Consider the following 12,701-nt stretch of genomic DNA (forward strand, 5'->3'; position numbering starts at 1 on the left):
TTTTGATACTGGTTTGGTGTTGATATAGTTAAATGGTAATTAGAATTGATTCAGCATAACTATTGAATTCTTGTTCCTATGAAGTTATAGAACTTAAAGATACAAAGTTGAGTGAGTCTTGAGGTGTCTTCAATCTAATGGATAAACTTTGATCACATCCTGTTGATCTCATAGCAATAGACAAAGCTATTACTTCATCATTGTGAAAGGATAAATGTCCTTTGGAATTAGTCCAACAATTCCAGTTGAACAAATGTTGATTTTAGTACTTTACTATACTCTTAGCCTTATTATCAGCCTACTTTTCTTTAGGTATTTAAATACTATGCTTATTCTTGTGCTTTCATTAATACCTTCATCTGGTACATGCTTTCTATCCAGTTCTCACCTGTTTTTCCAAGGTCAATTTAAGGCAGATTTGTAAAGTCTTCTCTCATCTCTAATCTAAATCTGACCTCATTTTGTAAAAATTCAGTTTATTAATGCTTATTATTAGACACTCTTAAGTTCTTTATGTGTATGAAGTAATTGCAGATAGTCTGAATGTGTTCATTCAGAAATTACATATTGAGCAAATACTGTGGATCAGTGGCAGTTTCTGGGTTCTCAGTGACAAATTTGTAGACTCTTCATATCTTTATGGAATAAAATGGAGCACTGGTGTTACCCAGCTAGATGATATCAAGAAAATGGCCAATAAATGCTTCATTTGTATTTTAACTATTTGAGATGTCAGACTAAATTCTGTGAAATCACTTTTTTTTGCCCCAAGATGGAATCTTACTCTGTCGCCCAGGCTGGAGTGCAGTGACGCAGCTCAGCTCACTACAACCTCCGCATCCCGGATTCCAGCAATTCTGTCTCAGCCTCCCGAGTAGCTGGGATTACAGGCATGTACCACCACGCGTGGCTAATTTTTGTATTTTTAGTAGAGAGGAGGTTTCACCATGTTGCCAGGCTAGTCTTGAACTCCTGATCTCATGATCCACCTGCCTTAATGTCACAAACTACTGGGATTATAGGCGTGAGCCACCACGCCCTGCTGAAATCACATTTTTAAAGGTTGTGTGTATATTCTGGTCATTTCAACTCAGCTACCGTTATTAACAGGATTCAATTCTTAGATTTTTGTATCATTTGCATGTTACTGTTTACTCTGAGGTTTCTGGGGAGCTAGTCATGACGAGTCATTTTAACCCTTACAGATTATATAATCAATTAACAAATACGCATTTTGGGCTGGGTGCGGTGGTTCACGCCTGTAATCCCAGCACTGGGAGGCCGAGGCAGGTGGATCACTAGGTCAGGAGTTTGAGACCAGCCTGGCCAAGATGGTGAAACCCCGTCTCTACAAAACATACAAAAATTAGCTGAGCATGGTGGCGGGCACCTGTAATCCCAGCTACTTGGGAGGCTGAGGCAGGAGAATCGCTTGAACCCGTGAGGCGGAGGTTGCAGTGAGCCAAGATCGTGCCACTGTACTCTAGCCTGGGCAACAGAGCAAGACTATTTCAAAAAATAATAATTAATAATGTATAAAATACACATTTTGGAGCTGAGTGGGAGCCAAACTATGAACTTTATTGAGGTGAAGCTAGACTGGAAAAGCTTTGCCCTGTAGCTCCAAGTGGACTGTCCCATCCTCTTTTTAGACCTTGAGGCTTACCTCAGGAGGAAGACATTTAAACCAACAGCTGAAAGACTTGTGAGTGGTTTCTACACCATGTTAAAGAGAAGGTTCTTCTTAAGACAGCATGATGGGTCTCTAGGCCTGGCCTGGACTCTGGCTCAGTGTTGCTTACCATATGTAGAGGGATGAACAGAGGTTAAGCCCATCATGGTCTGAAGTAGAGCCCAGGAGGAGTGGAAATATATCTGGCTTTCAGAATCCTTTTCCCAGTGTCATCAGAGAAGTCAAACCTCTGTGAGAAGGTTTATGCTGAGGTATAACAGTCTCATGTATTGGTTGACTTTTGCTGCACCTAGCTCATTCTGTTGGAGGGACATTGGTTAGGACTCTGAAAGCCAGCTTTTTCACACTGACCAAAGCAAGTGAAGGCCAAGCCAAACTTCAATGGGATGGGACCAGGAAGTATACTCCTCCCATGGAGGTGGTGGAAAGGGCACCAGGAAGTTTGATGACAGTTATCTAATGGACTAGAGACTGGCAAACTTTCTGTAAATGGCCAGGTAGTAAATAGTTCTGCTTTTGAAGGCATATGGTCTCTTGCACCTACTCAAGAGGCTGAAAACAGCCATAGACAATACATAAATGAATGAGCATGAGTGTGTTCCAATAAGAAAAAAAACATAGCTGTTTGCTTTGACCCTAGGGTTGTAGTTTGCCAGTCCTGTAATAGATCACAGTTTGCTCTTTTGGTCACAAATATTCAAACCCCTCCCTAGTTCAGAGCATTTGATATTGTAATATTTAAAGCTCACTTGTAAAACATAATTTGTTGCCTCCATCCATAGTATCTCAAACAGAATGTCTCTCCCAAATATACCTAAATTCCATATTCTCCAAAGCACAACTAGCTATTTTCTTGACATACATCCTAACACACCCCACAGTTCACAATTTGATCTGAAAACTTGTTAAGGGAGGCTTTTTGGCATGTGATGCCATAAAAAGAGAGGTATGGGCTCTCCTTTAAATAGAGGCATGGACTCTTTATCCTATTGTGAGTCTCATAAAAAGAGACCCTTTTTATCATTTTTTCACTATATGGACACGCATGCTGAAAAATGCTTTTATTAGTATAATGCACTAACATTTCTTATGTTCATTAACCTATATATTTTAGCATATAGATTCAAAGATTATTAGCACAATAAGGTAGATAACTTCATAGACCATTTCTTCATCTTGTTTTCATTTAGTATGTAAAATTTATTTAAAATTTACGTGAAAGATCAGAATAGCTATATAATGCTACATTGTAACTCTTATATTTTCCACCAGATGTCACTAATGCTGTAATATTCAAATTAAGATGACTGACTTTTGGTTCTAAAGGCTATAAGGTTATTGGAAAAACAATGTTACGCATAACATTGGAATTTCTGGCTGCAAATATATAAATACATGAGGGGAATAAACACTTAGCGTTTATTATTTACTCATTACGTGAATTTTTATTTAATTCTCATGCTTTTGTGTACAAGTAAAACTGGGGTCAATGGGCACACAAATTGTGTCGTGGTTTTTGAAGTTTAATGGTCTCTTCTATCCCTGGCCAAGGAAGTATGCAAATTATGTTGTGGTTTTTGAAGTTTAGATGATCTCTTCCTTCTATCCCTGGCCAAGGAAGTTCATCCTGACTCCCCAACAAGCATAACAAAAGGATTGTTTCATCACCTTTTTCCTCTTACCCTTTACATCCTTTTAGCAATAAAGTGTTCAGAACAAACTGGCTTTCCTTTACTGTGCTTTGCAAAACTTGTTCATGTTTTATTGGGTGACTTTGTATTTACACTTTCCTCAGATAGTCTGTTGTCAGATGACTGACCAATGACTGGGAGGAACCAAATACAGAGGATTTTATCCTATGCCTAATCTATATTGTCTACAGAATAAATCAGGTATCAATTTGTGAACAGTGGTGAAACGTAATTTTCCAACTAATCAGAAGAATTGTTTGTTAAGTAACCTTAATTACTCAGTCTTTGGTGAATTGTTTTTGGATAATTTCTTATTCCTTTTTTTAAATGTATGAAATATTTCTAGTTATTTTGTTCAATGTGACTGATAAAAGTTTATGTTGGAATAGCTGTGAAATGGAAACTGTCTACTCAATTTTAAATTTTATTAGTTATATATTTTTTTAAAAATAGATCTTTTAGAGATCTTTCCATTCTTCATAATTATGACTTTTAAAGCCAGCAGTATTCACTAAGGCTTAAAAAAAAAAAAAAAACCTAGTTGGGCAAGCTACTTAATCTTCATTAGAGTTGACAATTCTGTTCCAATCTGGCAAAAACATTGTAGTCCTAGCAACAAGACTATTAGAAAAGGCCTAGAGAGAAAAATGTCAGACTTGACCCTCTGATTACACAAGTCGGTTTATGTTACCATGTCACCTATTTTTGTCCTCCACCATGTGATCTATTTTTATACCAGAGAAACATAATATAGTTACATTTATTTGTACAAAGCCCATTTCATCTACATTTATCTGCACCATTTTGCTATGCAAGCTTGTTTACACAAAGGAACTTACATGAGATCAAAGTCTTTTTGTCTTGGGATTTTATCTGTGCTGAAAAAGGCATCCCAAATATAAGCTGGACCACCCCATAGTCCATTTCCTTGCAAGGGAAAGATTCCAAACACTTAAAAAAGCTTTCTAGATATGGACATATCTAGTGGATGCCTAGACATGGATATGAATTTCTTTCTGAAATTACAGTCTCACTGACCAAGTACGGATGCTGGTGGTTTTAAAGATTGGGTCTGTGATGTGCAAAGTATTTCATATCTAACATGCAGTTATTGGATCACTGTGTTCATACTCAATAATAGTCAGTATAGCTCTGTAAAAACAGGCTGTAAAGCCTACAGCCTCCAAGTCTAGGAAAGGAAATTCATGGGTATTGATCATCTACTGTGTGCCAGGCACCTTTGAAGTGTTTTACATCTGTTCAGCTGTCTCCTAAATGAATGGAGGTTGGGGTTAGTGGGGAAATGGGAGACTTGGGCCATAAGCTGTGGTCTTAGAAACTGATAATGGGACATGGGGGGAGCCATGAGATAAAGGAAATGAAGTCTGAGTTCCAAATGAGGAGTCCTCTGGAGCAAGGAACAGCCCTCAAACCTCAGTTTACGGCTGTGCGGGGAGAAGAGGGTGGGGAGAGAAGGACTGGATCCAAAATGGAAGTTCTACAACTCTGCTGATGCCTCCATGGCCCCAGAGGAGACCCATAAAGCAAAACCATGAAGAAACACTAGGGAGTCCAAATCCTTTATAGAGCATCTTTAGCTCGGTTTGTGGGCAGGGAGGGGATCAGACTTCAAATTCATTCATTAAATGCATTATCTCAATCCTCACAACAGCCCTGTGAGAATTGCTATCGCCACTTCATAGATTTAAGAACTAAGATTCAAGAAGGTTAAGTAATTTGCCCAACTGCAAACATCCATAATCCATGTGCTGGCCCAATTCCCAAACCAATAGGAACCAAATCCTTTTATTATATCTTGTTTCCTCTCAGAGTCTAGGGGACAGAGGAGGGTTCTCCTGCTCCAGACTTAGCCACAAAGAGATTAGAATACCACGTGAATCTCCAAATTGAGGAAGTGAGAACTTGTAGTCACAATATTAGAGTATTGCATTAACTTTTTCATAATACTGCCATTAAATGTTCACACAGGGCATTTTGCTTTAAAACAGGAGTATTCATTTTCTTTCCAGCAACGTTTCTTCTCTAATTCTTCCACTTGTTTTTGTAACCAATGATGTGTTGGAATTTGTGTTTAACATGTAATCCTGATCCTCCTACTTTGTGAGTTTTAACCAACTTGAGACAAGATGCAGGAAACAGAAGGAGATTGAAATTTATTCTATGTATTATTACCAAAATTACAGCACTCTATAGTAAAGCTGGGTTGGAGAATGAGCCTTTGCTACTCCTTCTTAAGTGAACCAAGCAGCCTGTGGAGTCATAGGTGGAAGGACCAGACAACTTCATTCTTCCTTCTCCAGCCCAACTCCAACCTGGGAGGAAGCCTTGCATGCTGAGTTGCCAAGGGCAAAATTAGAAAGTGCTGTACTTGAGCTCCTACAAGCCATAGAAACATTTCTTTGCTGCTTGGGATGGACTGAGAGAAAAGGTGGAGGGAGGGCCCCAGAATATTATTCCAGTGCTGTTTTCTGTCATCAGGATTGGAACAGAAACCCTAAGAGTGGAGTAACAAGCATCCTTCCTGCTATTTGCCAGCTTTTTCATCTCGGTATATTACAGTGTGTGTTCCACTGGCATTATGTAAGTTGATTTTAGGTAGCATGATGACAGACTTTTTTTTTTTAAGTTTTAGTTATTATATATATGTTGTAATCAGAAAAATATGTGACATTTTAGCACATTGTTTATCATGAGTAAAAAATTGAGCAAAAGATTTTAAAAGTATATACAATATTTAAAGAAAAATATTATATCAGTATTAGTGTGGGTAATCTGCAGACATGAAGGCCACATACATATGAAGGAAGGTTGGGAAACAATGTCATAATCCACTGGACTTAAGCAGCTTGGAAGTAAGCCAGGGTGGGCTGTTCCTCTCAGCGGGGAAGTTGCTTGCTCACAGGACCGTTGTGTTCTCACTTTCCTAAACCCTCCTTCTTTCCACACTAATTCCCTCCAGAGCTGCCAATGGGCATTTCGCTTTTTGCCAACAAAAGTCTCTAGCAACATGAGTCAGACAGAACTGTATGCAGCACCCTAAGCAGAAAATGTATTCCCCATTCTATTACTAATTATGCTTAGTCATGTTGTCCAGAATCAATGAATGTATTCATTTTATATTCATGTATACATTCATTAATGTATTCATGAAATGAATGCAAAGACCAGATCAACAACATAAAAATATTCTAAAGTTGAACAATATGAAACTCTTCTCATTTTTTAACCCTCCAAACTAAATTCCCTTGCAAATGAAAGGCCCATAGAAATTAAAGTCAAATTCCTTCATTCCCAATTCTATACAATTGGCTCATTCTCAGCCAGAGGGTCTTACACTGATCCCTGGGTTCCTATAAGTTCAGCTGTAACCTGGGCCAGCTTTCATAGGAATGGGTACAGCTTCTTCAGTCTCTTCAAAATTAATTCAAATTTCTAACTAGTTCAGCTCTCCAAGGGGTAACTAATCGCAAAAGAAACTGTGGCTCCGCTACACAAGTTATTACAAGCAAAATTATGGTCCCCAAGTTAAGTGAATGGTGTAATTTTTTTGACACAGCTGTTGCCACCCAAAGAGCATGGCAGATAACTTAATGGTACCTGTGTTGTAGACAGAAGGACCTGAAAACAGCTGGGTTTTGGTTCCAGTGAAGGCCAGTCAGCTGCGCCAGTGTCAAGAGTTCACAGGCTGTAAATCTATATACACTAAGCAGAAACTGCCCATCAACAATTGTGCTTCCACATGTGTGTGTCTGTGTGTGTGTGGTGGTGGTAGGTGTGGTGGCAATGCTTCTGGCAAAGTCCCCATGTATATTACCTACTTTCTCAGTAACTGACATTTGAGATATTATTCCTTCTTTGAAAATGTAAATATTCTGGTTTCTTCATGTCTAGCTTTCATGCTTTTAGCACTTCAATGCAAGGCTGTGATTAATCTAAATATCTACTCCCAAATATCTTCAGGTGCACTCTCTCCAGGAGCGTGAAGTCTCTCCTTTGTGGAAACATGAGGAATTGAGTAGTGACCATCACTCTACTCCCTTAGCACTATTTTAACTTAATAATATATCACATTTTATTTGTTCAGATAATAGTAATTGTCACCACTATTGCATAGGCTTTTCATTCCTACCTAGGCAGGTCAGGTTGGTCCCAGCTGACCAATAGTTAACCATAGTCAAAATTTAAAAAAAATCAAGGATCACAGAAAGAGCCGGTGAGTCAAGCTTACTCTTCTCAAGAAATAAGAGAATGATGTCAAAGCTTAGCAAAGCTTTAAGGAGATTCTAGATCTGATGGATTGAAATCGTCAAAAATTAGTATTCCAAAGAATTAGGCCCCTGTAAAGACAAAACACAGTAAATTGAAAGAAGACTCCAGACAACGTGAACTTCAGGGCAGGTACTTTTTCTGTTGCCCTTTTATTTCTTCCTGTCTCACTTGGACCTGACCATGAGTGTGAGGAGAATGACTGCAGCTGGGGAAAGAGAGTGCCAAGAGCTGCAGCTGCAGAAAGTTTTGTTTTCATTTTTTTAACTTTTATGGTGTAAAATTAATATACTCATAAGTTAATAAAATGAAACAGTACAGAATGGTACCAAATGAAGTGTAAATCATCCACCTATCCTCATTTCCCCACTCCCCACTTCTAATCTAGCTCCTTATTTTAAAACATGTTTTGTTCTGTTAGTGGTTATCACCATGCCTTTAAGCATATGTTAATATTCCTATTTTTTTGTTTGTTTTTCAACTTTAGGTCACATCTATTGAAAGATGAGAAACTTAGTTCATATTTCTTTATCCATCTACTCCTGAGTTTTTCTAGTCATATTATTTTTGTTCTTCTGGTGGTTATCTTTATAATTTTAAAGAATATGTTCAAACTCTAAATTTTGTTACATCAATGTTAGTATGTTGATTCTTTGCTATAGGAAATATGAGAATTTGTGTCTGACATTGCTGGCCACATCTCTCTGCTACCTTAACATTCAGACTTTTGTTTTTTTCCATTATCAATTTTAATACTAGTTAGATTCTCTTTTATAGTTATTATTGTCTTCCAGTTGTGTTGATATGTTGACTCAACAAATTGAAATAACATTTTTATTATCCTGATTATTAAATTACCCCTTGTTGATGGATCAAATAGCATGAGTCTAGCTATTAAGGGGAGAAAATGTAATCTAGTTCATTAAAACTGAACATCGAATGTTCCAAGTGTCAAGATCAAAAAGGAGTCCATAAACTCAATCTTCAAGCCTTCTTATTAAATTATTTGGCCAATGTTATATTTAATATCCAAGAAATTAAACAGAAAACATAAACATTTTTGATTGTACTTGATTCTAGCCACCCATTCATTTGCTTCTTGACTATGAAGATGTTAATATTTGTTAAAAGATCAATTTTTCTTCTGTTCTCTTAATTACCTACTTTCCTCAGGAGTCACCTAGTATATCTGTTCCACTTGGACCTTCTCATTTTTGCTGTTTATTTCTCCTAAATTTTGTGAATCTTAAAAATCTATATGAATGATGGAAAAAACTTGATCAATAGTGGTAGCATGGTTTTCTACTGTGATACTAGGACTCTCCCTTTAATAAAAAGACAGATGCCAGGGCTTGTGTACACAGAAGCTAGGAGTACAATTTAGGGTACATTTAGATATTTTGTTCATCATGTATTTTTACAGTTATTTTGACTTTTTAACATATTGCATTAAAATATTATTTATTTGATTTAGTTAGTTAGGGGGTTCACCCTCAAAATTTTGTGTTCCGGACTTCGTTCTTCTCACTGTGGTACCTGCCTTGAGACAGGGCCTGAAAGAGTAACCATCATTTCCAGTTACGGTCAGCAGAGGGCAGCAAAGGGCAGTGGAGTACGTGCTTGCTCTCGGGGCCTCGGTATCCTTCACTTTGTGCAGGCAAAAAACAGGCACTGGGAAGTCGAGGTCCAGATGGCCAGAATCGGAAGGGAAACTACTCACAGTGACAGTGACCCAGGATGGAGACCAAGCTGAGCAGGGAGTGAAAAGGTTTAGTCAAAAGGGAGCCACAATTCTCAGTCCGGTATCTGCCATAGAGACGTGAGCAAGTAGACCTCGGGGGTGAATCATCACTTGAGTTCTTTCGCGGTCCTGACTGCGACTCCCAGCGTCTCTCAAGCCCACGGTGTGGCTCCTTAAAGTCTCAGGCATCTACTATCCACGTGGGAGAGAATGCAAACTTCCTGTCTGAGAGTCGGTAACATACTGCCAAGTGCTTAGGGGTTCCAGAACCAGCCATTTTGGGGAGGAGAGATTGAGTGGAGTATGAGCACCAAATACAAACGCTGAAGGATGATGACGATATTCGCATGTATATGCCACCTAAATAATTTGGGAGCCTGCCTAAATGCGATGTGCTTTAAAATATAGTCCTGCCTCCTGACCCAACACACATCGGGGAGGAAACATTGTTTCGTTGTGGAAACTGTGTGACTTTGGAAGCAGACACACTGGGCTCTCTGAATTGTTAGGTATGTGGCTCTTGGTTACTTAACTGACCGAGCCTCAGTTTCTCCATCTGTAAAAATGAAAATACTGATTCTTACCTCATAAGGGTACTTCGAGGAAATACAAATGATGTGCATGAACTACCTGGCAAAGAGCTTGGTCACCTGTAGTTGCTCGATTGACTTTACTACCTTTTCTCTGTTCCTTCCCTTTGGTCATGGAAGGCGATTAGTAACATTGCTTGCTATTTTGAAATGTAAAGTCTTCCCGTAAGCATAATTGACATTACTGAGAGATTACTGTGTTGGGTACCATACTAAGTTTTCTATGGTACTATTTAAAATTCGTAACAACCCTATGAGGTAACATCATCATCTCTGTCTTGCAGATGAGGACATTGAGGCTTTAATAGTATAACTGGTTTTCCCAGTGTCACATAAGTAGTAAGTAATAATCAGGGATTCAAAACCAGGTAGTAGTTTGATTCCAGAACTCATGCTCTTAACAGTATACAACCTCCTTTTCTATACAGACATTTCATAATCGATTGAAACATTTAAGAGAAAAAAACAGAATTAAGAAAATAGTGTTCTTTGTCAGGCATGGTGCCTCACGCCTGTAATCCCTGCACTTTCAGAGGCCGAGGTGAGAGGATAGTTGAGCTCAGGAGTGTGAAACCAGCCTGGGCAACATAATGAGACCCTGTCGAAAGAAAGAGCGAACGAAAGAAAGAGAAAGAAAGAGGAGAAGGGGAGAAAGGACGAGGAAGGGAAAGGAAGGAGGGAAAGAGGAAATGGGAGGGAAGGAGGGAGAGAGGAAGGAAGGAAGGAAGGAAGGAGAAAAGAAGGAAAGAAAGAAGAGGGAGAGAAAGGAAAGAAAGAAAGAAAAGAGAGAGAGAGAGAAAGAAAGAAAGAAAGAAAAAGAAAGAAAGAAAGAAAGAAAGAAAGAAAGAAAGAAAGAAAAGAAAGAAAGAAAGAAAGAAAGAAAGAAAGAAAGAAAGAAAGAAAGAAAGAAAGAAAGAAAGAAAGAGAAAGAGGAAATAATGTAGTTTGTCTTTGGGATGTGCCTAAATGTTGGTGTTACTGGTATAGCATCACCTTGTACTGTCTCTTCTATTTGATTTTTAGGGTGAAAATTCAGTGTTTGAAGAAATACATGAGAGACTGCTATGGACTGAATTGTGTCCCCCTAAATTTGTATATTGAAGCCCTCACCTCTCTCTCTCCCTGCCATGTAAAAATATAGTGAAAAAGTGGCTGTCTACAAGCCAGAAAGAGAGCTCCTACCAGAAACTGAAAATGCCAACACCTTAATCTTAGACTTCTAGCCTCCTGTGAGAAATAATTTTTTCTGTGAGAAATTTATTTTCACTGTGAGAAATAAGCTTTTGTTTATTTCTGTGATAAATAAATTTTTGTTGTTCAGCCCAGTCTATGGGATTTTTTCTAGTTTTTAAAATTGTTTTTATATAACATGAAATTTGCCATCATATTATTTTAAGTGTACAATCAGTAGTATTAAGTACATTCATAATGTTGGGCAACCATCACCATCATCCATCTCCATAACCTTTTTCATCTTGTAAAATGGAAATTCTGTTACCATTACACAATAATCCCTAATTCTCCCCTCCCTCCAGCCCCTGGTAACCACCATGCTTCTTTTTGTAGTCATAATTTTGTCTGATAGATCTAGCTGATTCATGTGTTATTTAAGTTCACTATTTCCTACCTATTTTTGTCTGGTTGTCCTATTCATTATTGACAATGGGATATTAAAATCTCCAACTATTATTGTAGAACTGATTATCCATTCAATTTTCAGTTTTTGCTTTATATATTTTAATTGACTGTTTTTAGATGCATGCATGTTTATAATTGTTATAACTTCTTGCTGGGTTGAGCCCTCTAAGTGTGCAATGTCCTTCTTTGTCTCCTCCTTTATCCTTGTTCTTTTTGTCCTTTTGATTTAAAGCTTTTTAAAAAATTATTTGTATAGCCATCTCTTCTCTCTTTTGGTTACTGTTAGCATGGAACATCTTTTTTTCATTCTTTCATATTCCATCTATTTGTGCCTTTGGATCTAAAGTGAATCTCAATGTCAGGCACAGTAGTATATGCCTGTAGTGATAGCAACTTGGGAGTCTGAGGCAGGAGGACCATTTTAGTCCAGGAGTTCGAGTCCAGCCTGGGCAACATAGTGAGATCCCATCTCTTATTTAAAAATTTAAATAAAAAAAAAAAAAGTGAGCCTCCTGCACAGAGCATATATTTGGATTATGGTTTTTAATCCATTTAGCCAATCCTTTAATTGGCACGTTTAATGTGTTTACATTTAAAGTAATTACTAATAACAAAGGCTTACTTCTAACAGTTTGCTACTTGTTTTCTATATGCGTTGTAGTTTTTTGTCAATAATTTTCAGCACATGAAAAGAAGTTCAGCATAATTAAATTCAAGTTAAGTCCACAATAAGATATCACTCCACACCTGTTAGCACAGCTTGCATGAACAGTGACACCAAATACTGGTGTGGATATGGGAAAAGTGGATCACTTGTACAGTGCTGGTGAAAATGTGAAGTGGTACAGACACTCTGGAAAACTGACCGTTTCTTTAAAAATTAAACATGAGACTACCAGCCAGAAATCACATTCCTGGATATTCATTCCAGAGAAATGAAGGCTTACGTTGATTTGAAAACCTGTACACAAATGTTTATAGAGGCTTTATTTATTATAACCCCAACCTGGAAACAAACCAGAAACCCATCAACAGGTGAGTAGTTAAACTGAAGTACAACC

Source organism: Macaca thibetana, chromosome 5 (genome assembly GCF_024542745.1).
Source record: "Macaca thibetana thibetana isolate TM-01 chromosome 5, ASM2454274v1, whole genome shotgun sequence".
NCBI lineage: Eukaryota > Metazoa > Chordata > Mammalia > Primates > Cercopithecidae > Macaca > Macaca thibetana.